The 19,871-nt window shown below is 37.8% G+C and overlaps 1 protein-coding gene and 1 long non-coding RNA gene across 5 annotated transcripts in view; one reads left to right on the top strand and one right to left on the bottom strand.

The window, feature by feature from the left end:
• Positions 1 to 1,511: 1,511 nt before the first annotated feature.
• LOC131824859 (uncharacterized) lies at positions 1,512 to 19,818 on the bottom strand. Of its 3 annotated transcripts, XR_009351010.1 has the most exons (5): positions 19,414 to 19,818; positions 17,471 to 17,597; positions 16,412 to 16,501; positions 8,636 to 8,857; positions 1,512 to 2,121 (listed from the first exon to the last, which is right to left on the bottom strand). It is a non-coding gene; the product is annotated as an uncharacterized LOC131824859 (long non-coding RNA). The 3 variants fall into 3 exon arrangements; XR_009351009.1 differs by lacking the exon at positions 16,412 to 16,501; XR_009351011.1 differs by lacking the exons at positions 16,412 to 16,501; positions 19,414 to 19,818 and adding an exon at positions 17,707 to 18,058.
• NLGN1 (neuroligin 1) overlaps positions 18,196 to 19,871 on the top strand; it is an 845,829-nt gene continuing 844,153 nt past the window's right edge. Inside the window, exon 1 of one of the 2 annotated variants that reach the window (XM_059163446.1) lies at positions 18,196 to 18,444. The gene's annotated coding sequence lies outside the window, so the exon portion shown is untranslated. Of the gene's footprint in view, positions 18,908 to 19,871 lie in introns of both variants that reach the window. The other variant, XM_059163445.1, reaches the window with a different exon arrangement.

The following is a 19,871-nucleotide window of genomic DNA, read 5'->3' as shown; positions in this document are numbered from 1 at the left end:
AGCTGGTTGGTTACCTTAAAAAGCTTATTCCTTGTGAAGCATGCTACACCTTACTCAGGTACAGCCCAGCCTGCGGAGCAGTTTTACAAAGCTGACTAAAGTAGTCTGTTTGGATATCTTTAAAGGGAGAAAGTAATTGCCTTTCTTTGTATGAAATTTTTGCTTTTAAAATTCCATAGTCTTATTGGTAATTGTTAGAAAGTATCATTGTTCTAGAACTTGCAATTATGGTAAGTATTTTTAAGACTCTTGGAAACTGTTCACGCAAGAATTGAAGTTTTCTATGATGGTGGCAAGGGTGGTGATGAAAAGAAAAATTATGAGTCATTTTATTTAATGTGCAACAAACAGAGATAAATAACCAGGAGGTCACTGGGTGACAGCAGGAAAAAAGAGTGGTACCAAATATTACACATCAAATGAAGAAAGATTTTGCACTCTAGAGAAAAAGTAATATATCTAAAGGCAGCAATGGTGAGCTAAGAGATTGCCAAAGTGCCTTTTGTTCTTTGAGGTAACAGAACAAAGGTAAGTATGAATAGGCAGTACCTGACAGGTCTTCAGGGGGACCTATGCCCTGTTAGTATAAGGAAGTTTAAGGAAACAATGAGTGAAAAAAGATGTAGATAAATATATTTACTACAGAACTAGAGTTCTAGAGATGGATTGAAAGGAAAGTTAATTTGAAAAAAAAAAAAAAGAGTTGAAAAAAAGAAAACACTGAGTTGTGTATGGATAATAAGACTGACAAAGTAGTTTACTATAGTGTCTTGCATTGGTCCAGTGACCAAAGTTAAAAGTTGTAAGGGACATATTAAAAAATGGTAGTCTTTGAAGCTGCCATTTCAGAAAAGTATGGCTATTAGATTTGGCATACAGATAGTATGTTCCTGATTTCTTCTGCTGTTTTGGTTATGAGTGGTTTGGTTTAGGTTTCACAGGTTTTTTTTTTTTTTTTTTTTTTTTTTTTGGTTGTTCGTTTGTTTTTATGGTGAATTCTCCTTATGGCTACACCAGGAAAATATTTGGCTCTTGAGCTCCTTAATCTTCAAGTGTAATCCTTGTTGCTCAATACTATGAACAAGTTATTGAGGGCATTGAAGTTAGATAAAAATGGTCTTGAAATAAAATATTTTATGGGTGGTAGTAGGGTATTATTCAATCCTGAATTCTTACCTCATTATTTCATTTAACCCCTAAACAATCCATCAGTTTGTATATCATGATCCATTTGAGTGATGAGGCTAAAATAAAAGTTTCATCAGGAGAGACCTGCAAACATTCCCAACCACTTCTCAACAGGGGGAAGACATGGGAAGGCAATCACGTATGACTGGAGTTCTACTCTGAGTTGGATTTAAGGAGATTCTGAAGAAAAGTGTGGCCCAGTGTTATATCAGCAGTAGTACAACATCTTCTTCAGAGAGTGATTAAGGAAGGCTTTGATGGTTCAAGAATATACTTTTCTCAAAACGCCCTAGCAAATGTTTGAAATAATGAGGAATATTTTATTTTCATATTCATCACAGAACACATAAATTCAGGTAAGTATGCAGACTGATAATGAGGTAGATGGTTATTGTGCCATTGACATTAAAATTATTGATACTTTTAAAAATAATGACAGTAAAAGCCCAAGGGGTTATACAGCAACTGTGAAGAAGGTGATTGTCTATAAGAACAACATCACTTGGCAAGATATGGCCCTTTACTTGAGAGCTAAACTTAAATTACATTGCCCAGGAAGTAATTCAGCTTTATGCATTATTAAATTATTTTTAAAAAGAGCAAAAGATCTACAATATGACATTAGAGGGGAAGAAATGCCAGTATGGTGTCAGACTTATATCTGGCATCATCTGCAGTGTAGAGGGTTTTTTTTTCTCCCATCCATCTCCAGCTGCAGTGGGTCTTCCTCAGCTGTGCACTGGGGGTGACAGTTTGCTGCCTTTCCTTCAGTGACTGATGGCGGCGTTTGTTCTGCAGGATCTGTGGTCTAGGTAGGGTTTCCAGCTTTTCCTGCAAGACCTCTTCCTTCCTCCAGGCCTGCACCACTGAGGGAAAGCTTTCTGTAGTCACCAACCCTGCCAGGGATCTTTCTCATTAGCCTCTGTTGGAAGTCTGGAAAGAAAAGACTTGTAAGTGGGTGCAAATTCCCTTTGTGTCTATGGTCCTAGATTCTCTTACAGGTTGCCTTTAGCAATTTATGAATATTTTTAAATATTTTATTCTTTACAGATTGCCTTTAGCAACTTTTGTACATTTTTAAAGATTTTATTTATTTGTCAGAGAGAGAAAGGAGAGAGAGCACAAGTAAGGAGAGCAGCAGGCAGAGGCAAAAGCAGGCTACCTGCGGAGCAGGGAGACCAGTGTGGGACTCAATCCCAGAACCCTGGGATTATGACCTGAGCCAAAGACAGATGCTTAATGACTGAGACACCCAGGCATCCCCATTTATGAACATTTTGTTTGAATTCTTCTCACCTGTTTGTGTTCACCTGGTATCCACCTCTATATCTCCTCACACTCTTGACCACAGGTAAAAGCGTGTTCTAGTCCTGTCTCTGTGTGGAGAAACCTGACTTTCCTTTGAGTTCATGCTGCTTTTTGCCCTGAGAACTTAGCTGTCTGATGGGTTCAAGACAAGTTATGATTTTGCAGTTTACCAGGCATTTTCTTGTTCTTGGGATAGGAATAACACTCTCCATATCTCCATGTCCTAGGCAGAAGCACAAGGCTCTATCACTTTTCTCAATATTTAATATTTGCTATCTTGCTTTTTCTCTTCTATGTTTTAGGTGAAGTCTTCGATACTGCCTCTGAATTTACCCAGTCTGGCATTTTTTATTTTTCAGTTATTTTTAGTAGTTATAGTTTTCTTCCAGGGCTACTTACTTCTCATATGTTTTTGTTCTTCATTTATACCTGATTGTTTTTGATTCCTACTCTTTAATTTTTATGGCATTATTATTATGTCTATCTCCTTGACAACATTAAATATACTCAGGTTAAAGCAATTATTAGATTGCTGTGCTATTTTCAATTTACTGTAAATGTATTTGTTTCTTAGATTATAATTTTTGTTAATCGATTTTCTCAGTAACAGTTCGATTTTTTTTTTTTTTTTTGGAATACTAATTTGCAGCCTTTTGGGAGTAGTTGATTTCTCTGTGTGTGTATGTGTGTCTATGTCTATCTGTCTGTCTGAGACCATTGCCTCTCTCAAATGATTTTATTGGTCTCTTTATCCCTGGGTCCTAAGTCCAGAACAAGATCTTATTTTTCTAAAATGGAGCTCTTCCTGTACATATAGCAATGTTGCATATCTCATTTCCAAGCCAAGGAATGGCTTGACCCACATCCAGGTGGCACAGCTGCCTCTCACCCTAATGACAGAAGCAAACGTAGGTAGGGGTCACCTTTTTTTTAATCAGTCCTAATCTCTAATGTCACAACACAACATGGCTTTGGTCCTTGGCTGTATGTGTAATGCTTTTAGTCCCTGTTGTTTGCAGTTGACTTCCTCATGGCTTCCTGAGTTCTTTCAGACCAAAAAGCCAGCAGCCTTGGCCTTAACCCTTCCTACCACAGTGTGTTTCTCTTCTATTTTGAACTTGTGGAGATATTTATCATGTCTTTGAGTATTATTACTATATTAGTGTTCTCCAGGGAAACAGAAACAATAGTTGTTTCTCTCTCTGTGTATATGTATATCTATGGATTTATTATAAGGAATTGGCTCATGGGATTATGGATGCTGAGGACTCCTAAGGTTTGCTGAAGACCCCAGAGACCCAGTGGTATGGTTTCAATCTGACTTTGAAGGCCTAAAAGTAGAAAGGCTGATAGTGTAAGTTCCAGTCCAAATCAGAATCTGAAGGAAGGAGAAGTCTAGTGTCCCATCTCAGGGACAGTCAGGTAAAGAAGGGTTATTCTTTCTTATGCTGACTTTTTATTGTATTCAAGCTTTGACTGAATTTGATGAAGCCCATTCATACTTAGAAGGGCAATCTGCTTTATGATTCAAATGCCAATTTCTTAACATTTAAAAAATATATGTTTAATATACTAAAAAATATATTTTGTTATTGATATAAATTTGATGCAGGGGAAAGCCCTTAAACATTGAACCCATAGTGCCATTTTGACCAGAAATCAAGATAAGATCAATTTTATTTCAATTTAGTAACACAACTTGGATAATTGTACATAGCAAATAGTGTATGGTTAACAACATAAATAAATACTTGGGCCAGTAATACAAGTCGGATAATGGTACATAGTAAATAATGCAGGAGATTTTACCACAAAGGTAATGAATATATATTTACAGATAGAGATAAATAAAGATCCCAACTCCAGCAATTACTAATTCTGTGGTAGTTTATGACTTTTCAAATCTTTTTCAAGTTCTTTAAACTCAGTACCTCAGTCTCTTCAGAGATGTAGTGGTGGTAGTTAATAGTACTTATTTCATAGGATTAATGTGAAGACCATACCAGAATCCTTGTATTTTTTTGCCTTGTACTTTAATTTATTTATCTCAGCCATCTTGATAGCAAACATTGTGCACTAGGTTCTTTACATGCTAGCCTTACAAACCTAATTTCATAAAATAGTCAAGTCTATTCAGACACACACACAGACACACACACACACACACGGAATTATAATATGCTTATTTATAATATTATGTTTAGTTTTAATGACCATTAAATAAGAATATTTATGCTATTTAAAATATTAATTTTTTGGTCCTTGGTCCTTTCTAACCTTCAGTACTGCTCTATAATATACACTTACCCAAACAATTTATACATGTTTTTGAATCTTGCATCACAGAACAAATAAAAACCATCAGTCAGAAGCTCTTTGAACTTCCCAGGAAATCTATGAGTTTACATGTATCTGCATGTATCTCTTAGTTAGAAAGGTGGTATTCTTTCTTTTAGTTTTACTTGCAGGCCCTCTGCCTTCCTTCAGAACCATGTTAATCTCTGTTATCATAAACCTGACTATCTCTACTAGCTTCTTTCCATTGACTTTTCAAAATAGTATCTCCAATGATAAAAGCAAAAAACAAAAGCCCCTCCTCTGACCCAATTTCCCTCTTCAGATACAAATCTATCTCTATCCTCCTCTTTAGAGTCAAACTTCTTGAATGAATTTTCCATATTTATTTCATTTTCTCTCCTCTTTCTATTAAACACATTTCCGTCTGGTTTTTGCTAGGATTATTCCACAGTAACCATTTCCACTGAAGAAATCAATGTCCTGACAGAACCCTGTCCAGTCCTCATTTTGATCCCTCTCCTCAATCTGATGCTTCTCATCTCTCTGCCCCTCAATCACTCACTACCCAGTCTCCAGAATCCTCTCTCACCTGCACTCTAAAATGCAGCAGTTGTTCTCCTATTCTAGGGCCCTTTCTCTTTCCTTTTTACAAACTGTCTCTAGTGATCTCTCCCAGTCACTGGTACAGCTCGATCACCATGCATGTGCTGACAATTCCAAAATATATATCCACACTGTCTCTTGGACTTCAGATCCATAATCAATCCCTAGCTGTTCCCTTGCCCCCCGCCCCACTTGGATTTCACAGGCACTTAGAATTTGACATGTCCAAATAGGATGAATTATTTTCCTCCACTGATACTGGGTTTTCTTCAGAATTACCTATTTTAGTTAATGGTACAATGAGCTGTTCATTTCCTCAAGCAAGAAATCTGGAAGTAATATTGAATTCTCCCTCTTCTTCACCTTTTTCTCCATGCCTTATCAATTCTATCTCCTGAATAGTTTTCACAATTTTCCTCTGACATCCATTTCCACTTGCCACTACCCTAGTATATACTACCATCATCTTGGTTCTAATACATTTAATTTTCTATATTTATTATATTACTTATTATTCATTTTCATGCATTTATGTGTTCAAAAATGTTTATGAAGTATTTATATGTGCAAGACAACCCATGCACCAAATTTTTTAGAAAGAAAAAAAATTTGCAAATAACTTTTCCAATAGGGTAGATGAGAAACTCATAAAACTCACTATGAATCAGTTAGTGATGCCTGCAATGACGGTATTACAGATACAGTGACAGAGAAGTTCAGAAGAAAAGAGTTACTTTCATCATGGGGGAAAAGGGAGGAGGATTCATGGAAGAGAGGATATTTGAGCTGAACTTCACACATTTTGTCTTGAGAGTACTGGGTGGGAAATGATCAAGGGAAGGAAGTGCATGGTAAGGGAATGCTCCAGGAGGAGAAAACAGAAGGAAGTCAGACCTGTAAGGTGCAAAGTATGCAAATCACCAAGTCTGGCTACCAGGCAGGGTGTTTGAAGGTGTTGAATAGAAGATGAGCTGAGAAATAAAGGCTTAACTTAATTCATGGGCGTGCATTGTTTCCACATTCCCTCCTCCTCTGTACACTGCATTTTACTAGAAATGTATAGAGATGGAGAGGGCCATATTTGTAATTCTTAGCAAACTGAAGGAGGGAAGAGATCCCCCTGGCTTCTGCAAAGATGAGGTGTGACCTAGAGTAATGAAATGACCCTTCGGTGCACATTAGTCATCAAGTCTAATAACTTCAGAGTTACATTTTACCTGGTTCTTCCCCGCACACGCAATCTTTATAAGAGAAAATTTCTATCAGGGAATCCTAGGCTTTACATTAACTCCCCGAATCTGTAGGGGCAAATATCTAACACCCTCTAGTGATCCAAATGTTGTCGTTAGCTCGAAGTGGCTGTTACATAAATAAACAAAAGTCCTAGCATATATGTATATGGTAAGGTAAAACCTAAAAGATTCCTTTTCATAATTACATCACAAATATCACGTTCTTCTAATGCATTTTCCATTGTGAGAGCATTAGAATAAATATGAACCTGCTACTTCAGGCTTGCAATTTGCTTCATGAATTTAAAAATTGTAATTATTATTTTAGCTATCGAATATAGTACTTTTATTTCTCTGAAACAGAGAAAATGAGAAAGAAATGTGAAAGGGCAATTATCTTCAACTTGAATCCTAAGATACTTAAATCATCTCTTTTTCCCTTTACATTAAATATTTATATTGATTTCCTAATATTGTAAGGGACACTTAACACCTCTATTTATATATAAATGACTGGGGTGCCTGGGTGGCTCAGTGGGTTAAGCCGCTGCTTTCGGCTCAGGTCATGATCTCAGGGTCCTGGGATCGAGTCCCACATCGGGCTCTCTGCTCAGCAGGGAGCCTGCTTCCTCCTCTCTCTTTCTCTGCCTGCCTCTCTGCCTACTTGTGATCTCTCTCTGTCAAATAAATAAATAAAATCTTTAAAAAAAAAAAAAAAATTTTTTTTTTTATAAATGACTGGAAGAACACTTTTAAACTTTCGGCTGAAGTAGATTATTAAGAAATAGGCACTAGATATTGTATGAAGAAGTATTTAGTTACTTTAATGTAGTCCATAAATTACAATTGAACAGATTTAAAACAAACCACAATTATAAACAGGAAAATCCACTCTGAACTAATGTTTGCCACTTTACATTTAAACCCATCACTTAAAGAAAGGTATTTTCCTATAAAATCTCTTGTTTTGGTTTTCTAAGCCTTTTTAAGATCTTTTTTTTTTCTTAAAAGATTTGTCTTTAAAACTCTACTTATTTTCTGTATCTCATTCTCTCGACTTTTCTAGACCAAAATCTTACATCTAATTTTTTTCTTAACGAATTTAATATATCCCACTTCATATTTCTCTTCAAACATGTTCAATTCCTTATTAAATTAGGGAAGGAAGGAGGGAGAGAGGGGGAGAAGGAAGGAAAGAAAGAAAAGAGAAGAAAAGAAAAGAAAAAGGAAGGAAAGATTTCTTGACTTCACTACTTTTAAGATTTAAGCCTAATCTTTCTTTTTTTAGATGATCTAAAATTTACATGCTTTATGTCTCTTCATTTACATCAGCTCATTCATTTGTTCAACTATTCAATTCAAAACAAATATGCACTGCATTTTAATCGCTTTTAAGAGCCAACTCAAATACCTTCATTTAAGCACAGCCTTTTCTGAACTCTATTCCCCTTCTCTCAGATGTGCTTCATCCTTTCCCTCTCGAATTTCCTTTGTTCTTTGCATTCAGAGCATTGTTTTGTTTCAGACTGTGGTTATTGGTATGTGTGTTTTCTCTAACCTTCTAATCAAAAGCTCTTTGAGGTTAGTGACTCTGCCCTGTGTGTCTTCTGGTCTCCTGAATGTCTAATGAATTACTTAGACAATTCCCTACAATGAACATTCATTAAGCACCTAATATATGCAATGCATTAGTGTCTAGAATTTATATTTAATCAGGCAGGTTTAGGGGAGGAACTCAAAGTAGCATAAAAAAACTGAACAAAAGACTCAGAGATTGGGAAGCATGAAATGTGGTTTTGGAATATCTAATCCACTTTTGCTAGATAGAAGGAACTGGAAAGGACCTAACAGGAGAAAAACTGAAAGCGGCATGTGGCAAACTATCATTATCGCTATAAAGTATGTTTGCCCAGAAAGGTTTTTCACTTGTCTTCTTCTGGCAACCATCCTAGGTTCTTCCTACATCAGCCTCTACTGTATTTGTAAATCTTGGTGGATTCTCTTACCTGGTACAGAAGTAAATCATGTGTTCTGGGCTTGATAAAGCAAATTAGCACTATTGTCAGTGACAGAAAGGAATAAATCATCCAAGCAAAACCATTTGAAGCCCTTCAAAAAATTTCTTCTGGAGTTAACAGAGTAATTTTCCCTGAAGATGCCAGGTTGAAAGGGCGTATCTGGTGTTGTATCTTGTCCCAAGAGTGAAGACGGGCTGCCTGAAAATAAAACTGAGGCAAACCAAAGAAGGAAGAAAAAGTAAGAGAAAAACTTAATGACCTCAGTTAAGCCTCTAAATACACTCATAAACTTCTCAGTTACATAAACCACTTAACCAATAAACTGTGTTTTGGCTTTTCAGGAATTTGCTTGTTTTAGTTAATTGGGCTTGAGCTGAGTTTCTGTCAGTGTCATTGTAAAGAGAGTGGATTATGTTGAAAGGTAGTCAGTGCTTTTACCATAGAGATGAAAGAACACTGAAGGTCTTGATAAATGTACTGGGTGTTGAAGTTACACCCTCTCTCTCTTTATCCATTCTCTGATTAGTCTTCTTAACTCCCGAGGTCTTCCTTTCCCTTTTCTCTACACAAACTGCTCCCTGCAAAAATGTTACTAGATTCAATGGTCCTTTCTCAGTCTGCTTTTTTCTTGATTTCATTACAGTGTGTGATGATACTGAGAATTTATTCTCTCAATAGAGTCTAAGGCCCAAAAAAGGGGGGAGGGATTTTGTGTCAGACTATAATTTGAATCTGGCTTTACTGTGTTTTAGTTGTATGATCTTGAACAATTGACTTAAACATGGGCTTCGGTTTCCTTATCTATAAAATGAGGTTAGTAAACCCACCTCATAATTTAGTTGTGAGGATTAAGAAAGATAACAAATGGAGACTGGCCGAAATAAATTGTTCAGTGTGGGGTAGCTATATGGTATGGAAAATAAAGCGTGTAATTTCTCACTCTGTCTCAACAAGTAAACGCTGATAAAGTATTCTGGGTAGATGCTTTCATATCTTATTTTTACATTCATGTGCAGCATTTTTTATTTTCTTCTTTTATTAGGAAATAATATCCCAAATAATTACTTTCTTCCTTTTAACTATTTCAGATGTATCCTTACTTTTCCATTCCAATTGTTACCATGTAAGGTTTGACCTGATGACCCAGAAAGATTTCCTAACCTGTATCATTTCCTCTTCTAGTCTATGATTTTCTAGAATTTCTTATCAGTAAAATCATAAAGAAAGCAGTCTTTTGTGTTGGACTTCTTTCACTTAGTAGAGAGACAGCAAGTGAGAGTTCGAGTGTGCAAGTGTGCTCTAGGGAGAAGGGCAGTGGGAGAGGAAGAGAGAGAATCTCAAGTAGACTCCCCATGGAGCATAGAGACAGACTCCGGCTTTGATACCAGGACTCTGAGATTATGGCCTGAGCCAAAAATCAAGAGTTGGCCATTCTACCAACTGAGCCATCCAGGTACCCCGATAGTGTGTTTTTTAATACTGTAGTCTTTTTTATTGCTGTTTAGTATCTCAAAATATGGGTGCAATACACTTTGTTCATTCAACAGTTAATGAACATTTAGTGTGTTTCCAGTTTGAGGCCATTATGAAATAATGTTGCTTTGAACATTTGCATTCAAATCTTTGTGTAGACCTATGCCTTCATTTCTTGTGGTAAATGCTTAGGAGTAGCATTGCTGGTTCCTATGGTAAGTATATGTTTATCATTTAAGAATCTGAACTCTTTTCTAAAGTGGGTGCACCATTTTGCATACCACTGGCAATAAATAAAATTCCAACTACTATTCATTACTCAAATATTTTTTGTTCTCCTTTTGAGATTGCTTTATACTGTTTATTTTCTTTAAATTTTCTCTGTTCTTTTCATTGGATGATGTGTATTGTTCTATCTTCAAGTTCCTTGACTCTTTCTTTAATCATTTCCATCATTTCACTGTTAAGCTCAACCAGTGAATTTTTTTAAAAAGATTTTATTTATTTATTTGACAGGGAGAGAGCTCACAAGTAGGGGGGCAGCAGAGGGAGAGAGAGAAGCAGGCCCTTCACTGAACAGGGAGTCCTATGTGGGGCTTGATCCTAGGTTCCTGGAATCATAACCTGAGGTGAAAGCAGATACTTAACTGAGGCAATTAGGTGTCCTGATTTTTTTTCATACATAGTATTTTTCAGTTCTAGAATGTCCTTTTCATTCTTTTTATCATATATATATTCCTCTGCTTAAATTTCTTATTTTTAAAATTTGCTGCAAGTATATATTCTTTTACTTCAAAAAGGACAGTTTTAATGGCTGTTTTAAATCTTGGTTGGCTCATTCTAACATTTAAATAATCTAGGGTTGGGGTGCCTGGGTGGCTCAGTGGGTTAAGCCTCTACCTTCCGCTCAAGTCATGATCTCAGGGTCCTGGGATTGAGCTCCACATCAGGCTCTCTGCTCAGCGGGGAGCCTGCTTCCTCCCTCTCTGTCTCTGCTTTTCTCTCTGCCTACTTGTGATCTCTATCTGTCATATAAATAAATAAAATCTTTAAATAAATAAATAAATAACCTAGGGTTAGGTTTCAGCTGGTTTTCTTTTTTTCTTAAGAGCATATTCTATTTTCCTGAATTTTTGTATGTCAGATAATTTTGGGTTACATCTTGAATGTCATGAATATTAAGTTATGGGAACTCTGAGTTCTATTGTTTTTCTTCCAAAGAGTATTAATTATTTTATTTTAGCAGTAACTATCTAATTTGGTCAATGACTCCAATACTAATTGAAATAAGTCCTTTGAGCTACTATCAATCTGTTGCACACAGATGTGGTTCAAGGGTCAACCAAAGATGTGAGCAGACAGAATCTGAGCATCTTCTGTATGTCTATTTTATCTTCCCTGAGATTTTCCCTCTTTCTCAGTTTCCTCTGGATTCAGTCTTCAGATTCCCCAAAGCAAGGAATCACTGGTTTTCCACCACACTGACTCCTCCTGACCCCAGGCTAGTATCTGCAAAAATGAGAATTCTCTTTGTACAATTTCTCTTGTGTGTGTGGATTACCTAAAAGAATATGCATACTTCTGTTTGCTTTAAAATGCCTTTTTGTAGTTTTGTGTGTGTTTGTGTCTCTGTGTGTGTGTGTGTGTGTGTGTGTGTGTGTGTGTGCGTGCGTTATGTCCAGAGTTCAAAAAAATCTTTGACTTTTATAGTTGTTGTCTTCAGGAAGGCTAGTCTAATTAGATTTTATTCGGCCATTTCCAGAAACCAGTCCTTCATATTAAAAAAAAAAAAATACCAGTGTTTATTTAGAAGATGAATTTATTCAAGCTCTTAGTTCTTTATCCTTTCCTCCACATATTTAGTCAAATTGATCTTAAGTAGAAATTCAATCCTCAATTGAGTTTTTCTTGCTGTAGCTTGGATTGTTTCTCTCTTTCTCTCTCCTTTTCTCTCCCTTTCTTATTCTTTCCCTCTCCCCTGTATGTTTATTGACGTTTTACACAGTTCTTGACATCAAACATACTCCTTTTTAAATTAACATTACAGAATACCTAAATTTTAGATAGTTATCAGTAATCTCCAGCTCAAATAGTTTATTTCCTGAACTCATATTAAATACAAACTTGAATATTTGAAAGTCATATTCTCATACCTGTTCATTCCTTTTAAGTTCAAGAGTATAGTGTGCAATGGTGGTAAGTTAATTGGATTTGGAATCCTCTGGTTCCATAGTTTCAAGTTCAAACTGTTTTACCTTGAATTTAGTAATTTTACACTGAGTTTTAGATTTTCCATCTTGAAGTAAGTATATGAAAAAAATGCATATTTCATATAGTTGGTATAACTGGCAGTATCACTTACCTAGTTGCTCCAGATTAAAAAAAAAAAAATTAAACTTTCTGTAACATTCCATAGCCAATCAGTTTCTAAGTTTTTCTTGTATGAATGCACAACTCTTAATTTCTTTTTGTTGTTTTTTGTTGTTGCTACATAGTTGAGATACCCCCATCTCTTTTGCATACTATTGCAATAATTTTGTAACTGACTTCCCTGACTTTGGTTTTACCTCTGCTTCTCAAAGCACGACCCATGCTGCTATAGACAGACTTTTTAAAATGGCAGATGTCATTACACAACACTGCTGGCCCTTCCTAAGGGTCAGATCAAAACTTCATCGCCTGAAACACAAACCCCCTCATTATCTGACCCTGCTTACACACAAGCTCATTTCTTGCTACTCCTCTATAGACCTCCCATGCTCTAGCTAAACAGAGATGCTTGCCTTTAATAATATATTTTGCACTCAAGTGAGCTCATGCCTTTATACTTGTTCCTCTGCTGGGAATGTCCTTCTCTGGAAAGCCTTTTGGTATTGTATAGAAAGTCACGATATTGTTTAGGTATGACCCTATCTCACAGATACTGCACAGATGGAGAAGGACCATGTCTATAATTCTTTTAATCCCTTCAATAATAAGGTAATAGGTAGAGAGAAACACTCAAAGGATGGGTGAGTAAGAATTCATTTACTCAATAATAACAAAGCAAGCTTGACTTAAGAACTAAATACATGGTATATTATAAATGTCCATTTTAGGTTTTCATAACTGCTCCTATAAATTTCAAATGTTTAAATAGTTACCAAAAAAGAATTTTAGAACCTCTGAAAAAGAACATTACCTAGATACTGCGTTTAAAATGGTTAAAATCTGGTAAATGAGCAAATGCATAATTGGAGTCATACATAATAAAGTGTCATTGGCTCTTAAATGAACAGCCTATTTTTGGAAGTATGGTAGAGTATCACTGCTTTATGAACACATTTGGGGCTAATATATGCCCATTCTAAACATTATCTCAAAAAAGTGGGGCCTGTGTCCTGTAATTAAAGCTTTAATGTATTTTAAGTAAGACATATATTTTTAAGAAATGTCTTTCAAGAACATCTGAGCAAATTCTTAAATCTTTATGTTCAAATGTTGGCTGCAGTTAGAGATAGTAATCATACCTCCAAAATTGCTATCAGTGAATCAAACTGACCACATTCATTCATTTATTCATTTGTTTAACTATGTATAGAGCACTATAACGCATCAGGCACAGAACAGTACACAAAAGAGACTAAGTCTATGATTTCAAGACATTTACATGATGTGAAGAAGTAAAAAACAAATAAGTATAATTAGGTTATAATAAGTACACTAAAGCAAATATAAGAAGTTAAGGAGACAGAGTTAATGAGGAGGAGAATGGTATTTTTGATAATAGCAAAGTCATCTTTCAAAAGTGACATCTGAACAGAGATCTATAGGAAAGAAGAAGTCATATAGCCATCAGGAGGAAGAGAGTCCAGGACAGAGAAAGTGCAAAGGTCCTGGAGTGAGAGATTGGTACCCTGTAAACAAGATAGGACAAACAAAAGATTTAGGAATAATGGTGACACAGATAGACTGTGCAATTGCATTATGGAAGGCACACATTACTTATATTTAGAGTAAGGGAAAATAATTTCTGGTTGAGAGACCCTTTGAGGTAGTATTTTTGAAAGTTTTCAGTAGGTAGTGTGGGTGATTTGGATAGCCCAAGAGAATAAATGTTGAAAATCTGAGCTTGGAGACCAGGGAGTTATATCTTATAGGGGAAAAATAGAGATTAGGTAGAGAAGCGATGGGAGAGAAAGCTGAATAAAGATGAGTGGAACTGAGAATATGTTAACTTTGGATTTTGAGATAAGAAGTTTGTATTTCACATGATAGAATTACAGATTCATTAAGGATTTTAAAAAAGTGGTTTGATTTGGTAAAGGCTAGATTTAAAAAAGATGAATTTGACCATGCTGTACAAACTACATCAGAAGGAGAGTTGCTTTGTGGACAGACCAGAGTTGGAGACCAGATGGATTGTGGCCATATAGATACTATATACAACCAGGCTATGCCGGTACTCCTGGAAGTTAGGATCTGTTTTTTTCTGTATTAGTAACATCTATATCTTTTGTCTAGATTATAACAAAAAACTTCCAGGAAAGTGTGCAAGTGGTATATTTGGCAAATGCTATAAATTGATAGATTATTCAGCTCTACTTTTTATTTCTTTTGGAGCTGAAATATGAACTTCCACTGCCCCTATAAAATCTTTCACGGTATATTATTTATTTTTAACCCATTTTAAGTAAAATAAATATGGTTTAGGAGGAAAGCTGCAGTAAAATTTCATCCAAGCATGATATTTTATTAATACTTTCCCTTCTGAAATCTTTTGGGAAAGAAAAAGAAAAAGGTGCTCATCTCCTGCTATGAGTATTTGGGATTTTCCAAAGAATGAGTAATACTTTTTTTTTTTTAAACTTTAGGAGAACATGCCATTTAATTTTCTTTATATATATAATTACTGGGGAAAAGATCTTCCCACTTAATGAATTTCTGGACTGAAAGAAAACTTAGTTTATATACTATTGCATTGAGGTATCTGAAAATACACTATAATAATTGCCTTCAAGCCTAACTTCCTTTTCCAATATTTTCATTTTTATTTCTGGAAAAGGAAATTTTACCATCATAACAATTAGGTCATAAAAATATACTTATAAAGCTGATTTCACTATTCCTCTAGTGATATTTTACCCCACTCCTACTCAATACATTGGCTTTTTGAGCCAATATTTTCAGAAAATGCTAATATGTTATGTGCTATATTAAAATCTCCTTCCCAGTCTACAAATGAGAAGATTCATTTGGGCTAATTCCACAAAGTTTTTACTTGTATTTGACCTTACAGAAAGTTCCAATATTTATTCCAAACAGTATCTGGCCAGTTTAAGGCAGCAACCTCCAGCACAGTTAATGTCACAATCTAGATGATCACATGATTGGCAATGTGAATTGAATTCAATTTCTTACAGTTCTATTGATGCCTTCATCCCCTATTCATGTGTTTAATGTTTTCTTTTCTAGCTCGTTATTGGCATTTTTGTGATCCTCTATACTGAAATTATTTAACAGAACACAGATACAAGAAAAAGAGAAGGCAGGGAGGGTCTAGCAATTACTCTGTAATCACTAATGACTTCCATGCTATGAACTAAATTTCATGATCAGTTTTTAATGCTAAGCCCAAATATCACTACATATACTGATGTTTGAATCAGAAGAGGAAAAACATCACATAGATACCAAAAATAGAGTGAACACTGAAAAGTAACTTACTCATGTGCCAAGCGCTTTACATGCATTATTTTGGATAATCTTTACAACATTCCTACAGAGTAGGTACTGTTATTATCTCCAGTTTGCAGAAGCGGAATTTGAGGTTTAGGGAGATTAAGTAATATGAGCCAGGCAATAACAAAGTCAGGGAAGATCCAGGATTCATTTAAACTCAGGCAGTTTGTTTCCAGAGTCCCGTGTCTTAACTGGATTCCAACAAAAAACAAAACAAACCATAAAAAACAAAACTTCTTGCTTTCATTGTTTTGGACATCAGATGGTGTAGGATGGGTTTATTTCCCTCAGAGGGTTAGTTTGGGAAAGTGGGGAAAAATGGGCAAAAGGAGTGTGGCTCATTTGCCGTATTTACAGATTGTGATAAATGCTATTTGTAAGGCAATTCTATTTTTTAAAAATTCTTAGCTCTTTTGTAAGACTAACTCATAAAAATGAGATAATAGTGCTCAGCTGATAAGGTGTAGATGTAAAAAGAACAATGAAAAAATACAATAGAACCTATTTAAAATTAATCTCATACTATAAGTATCAAATATTAGAAATGAAAAAATATTCAGTCATAATTACCTTTAGGGTTCTGATAGCAACCTCAAGTGACGCAATTAGAAAGTGATTCCCACAGCCTTGGGATATAAGAAAGTATACAAAACTTTGTATCTGTAAATTACAATAAACAGTTTTATCACATTATCTTCAATTCTTTTAAAAATGTTTGATTTTGCAGTTTTTATAATGATGCCCTGTACCAGGCTAACCCAACTGTACAGTCTCATGAAAGTTGGAAAGATTCAATTAGGCACTTTTATTGATACTGAAATAGATCCTCAGTTCTCATTTTTCTTAGAAAATTCTGGTGAATTTTAGAAATTTCAGAGAACTTCTACAGGAATTAGGATTTAGCCAAACTTGCGCAAGGTAGATCTTTCACCAAGAACCAGACGTGTGTTTTAGTTGAATGAAATTTCACTTTCCTAGGAGCAATACTGAAATCTACTATTTGTCAACACATCACCTAAAGGTCACTTTAAAATAAGAAAAAAACAAAGTGACAAGATGGACTGAATTCTAGAACTGTCAGAAAAATGTGGTACTAAATTCCTTCTAAGAAAAAATGATGTGTCATAGGGAAGATTACTTTATTAAAAATTTTGATCACATATGCTGGAATCTTAGGTTTCTTATTAAGTGTTATTAATTAATTAATGAGCGACACTTCTGGGCAACCGCATTCTAAGTGTTGATTATTTTAAAGTTCCTTTCTTCTACCTAAATTTTACAGATTAAAACATACATGAGATTAAGAAATGTAAGGCAAGATATATAGTAAGAAAAAAAAAAAAAAACAACCCACCACTTTTCTAGACTAAGCGTCACTGATTTCTTCTAGCGATTTCCCACTGGTGGATTTTCTGGGTTTTATTGTTGTTGTTGTTTGTATTATTACACAATAGCATCGATTAATTTACTGTTTCTGTTGTCAGGGCCCTGTTCCCCAACTCACTAGCCTTTACTAATTCACATGGAGTAGCTGGTGGGAGGTGGTTGGTGTAAACAAGGTGGTATACTGAGTCACACCCGTCACAAAAGCCAACACTGATGAGCTATGATGAATTTTTAAAAAATCACCTATCCAGTGGCAGAAGATGCGGGAACAGCCAGGAGCACGAGGCCAACGGCAGTGGCATTTCATCTACATTATCCCACAATCGGGGCTACAACCCACGCGGCGGCCGGGAGCCTCCTCTGCCTCTGCCTGGTGGAAACAGAAAATAAGGGGGAGTTTGGTAGCAACAGCTCTACCAAGGAACAAAAACTAAAGAGGCACGCTACGGGCTCGCCCCTAACTCCGCGCTCTCAGTTACCAAGGCGAAGAGCCGGGAAGACGAGCATAATGACGCTAGCAGCGGAGACACCCGTCGCGCCGCGGCCTCGCGGCTCAGCGGCCGAGCCGTTCACTCACACGCTCCTCTGAGTGGTTTGGTGAACGTCCCACGTGACGCCCCGAGCCCTTAACCCCTCCTGCCGCCTTCGGCGCCAGCGGGCGGAGAAGGCTCGGTGGCTGGGGGAGGAGGAAAGGAGGAGGGCGGAACTCGTAAAGGGAGGGACCGCCACCGGCTTCACGTTTGCCACCTCCGGACCCGCACCCCTGAAAGCCCACCCCACTGCGATCGCGGCTTGGGCGCGGGGGGGAGGGAGGGGTCGCGCAGGGGAGGGGATGCTGAGCAATAAACCGGGAGAGGAAGGGGTGGCGGGGGAGGGAGTCCTGGCTCTGAGGGGGCAGGACGGGGTCTGAAAGATGGGTCTAGCTTAATTCAGACTCCTGCACCCGGCAACGCCGAGAAGCGGGGGGGTGGGGGAGGAGAGGGGGTAGTGCTGTGTGTGTGCGCGTGTGTGTGCGTGTGTGTGCGCGTGTCTACAGGTAGCAGCGGCGGCGGCGGCGGCGGCGGCGGCGGCGGGGACCGGAGCAGGGGACGATCTGCAGCCACCTCCCCGCCTGTGATTTTTGGAGGCGATTGCTCACTTGGCTGGCGGATCTGTACCCTCAGGAGATCTTCTCATCCTCTCCATTTCCACGCGTCTTAGGCGTCTTCCAGTTGCAAGTGTGTGTTTGGGGTATTTTATTAATTTTTTTTTCTTCTCCCTCTAAATCTTCTCGGGAATTCTGCGTATTGAAGCAGGTGGCTCCTGATCACAGAAATCTTTGGATGTATTTGGCTTGCCAAGTTTTTCTCTTCCCCGTCCCCTCCCTCTTCAGAGGCATCTGTGGTGCTTTTCTTTTTGGATTTATATGCAGAAAACGTCTATATGTTTATATACCGACCGCATAATATGTAAATACATACATGCGTGTCCAAGCGCTTGGTTTTCATCTCTCTTCCCGACAAAGCGGAATGTTTCGGAGCCGATGGATAACGAGAACAGTATTAACATTCTTTTGAGCCTGTTTTTTAACAAGGGGAGGGAGCGTGAAGGATTGTTTAACATTCGGCCATCGTTTGGCTGCACACTAAGCATCACGAAGTATTTATGGTTGCAGATCAGGTGCAAACGGGGCTTAGAAAGGTAAGGGAGCTTCCTGCGTCCGCCGACCTCCGGCGTTGGTCTGAATCCCGGGGATTGCCGAGAACTTCCTACTCCCGGCCTCTCCCTCCTCCTCCCCACCCCCTCCCCTGCCCTGCTCCCTCTCTTCTGTACGCGTAACCCCTTTCCAGTTCTGAGGGGTTGGGGGGCTGCGGGGTGGGTTGGGGTGGGGTGAAGGTTTAATCGTCTGGTAGAGTTTAAATGCTTCCGTCTCTTTTCCCCAGCCGAGTAACCGAGTTTCCCAGACCCCCTTTAGCTGTTTTAGGAAACCCATTTTGTCTTTTCGAAAAATACTGCTACCTAGATAGCTGTTTTAAGCATCTCGTGGTGCCCACCCTTCAGTTCTATCCTCTGACGAAAATAAAAGCAATTAAAAAATGATGAACTTTCATAAATTGGGTGGTATCTTTAGCACTGGGGTTCGTGGACCCTCCCAAACGCTTGTTTTCATTAAAAAACAATAACAGAAACAGAAAACAAAGCAATACCTCAGGAGGAGTCCGCGGTGGAGGAAATTCAGCTTCGTTTTTGCACTAAGCCCATTCATTTTACTTGGAGGGTCCTTTACCGGAGTTGAACGCGATGGCGCGGAGTCTAGCCCAGGGAAAACTACACGACACTGAATTCCTTTTCAGATCCACCCTTGACACCATGACTCGTCCCTGTTTAACTCTCTGTTCAGGGGACGCGTTTTCAGACTCGACCTTTGGGGAGGGGTGGAAACTTGCCCTTATTTTTCCCTTCAGCCTCCTTCCCCCCGCGCGCCCCATCTCTCTCCCTGGCAGTTTGTAAATTGGCCGTTTTGCCCACCCCTGCTGGTGGGTGTTTTCTGCTCTTCCCCACTCCTGCCCCCTCTGTCCTCTCTTCATTGGCGCTTTCGGAGCAGATGCATCTTCTCTCTTCTTGGGCTCTCTCCCCCGCCTCTGCCCGCCCCCCGCCCCCTCCC

The sequence above is a fragment of the Mustela lutreola genome, chromosome 2 (genome assembly GCF_030435805.1).
Source record: "Mustela lutreola isolate mMusLut2 chromosome 2, mMusLut2.pri, whole genome shotgun sequence".
Classification (NCBI taxonomy): Eukaryota; Metazoa; Chordata; class Mammalia; order Carnivora; family Mustelidae; genus Mustela; species Mustela lutreola.
This window is presented reverse-complemented; position numbering and strand designations above follow the sequence as displayed.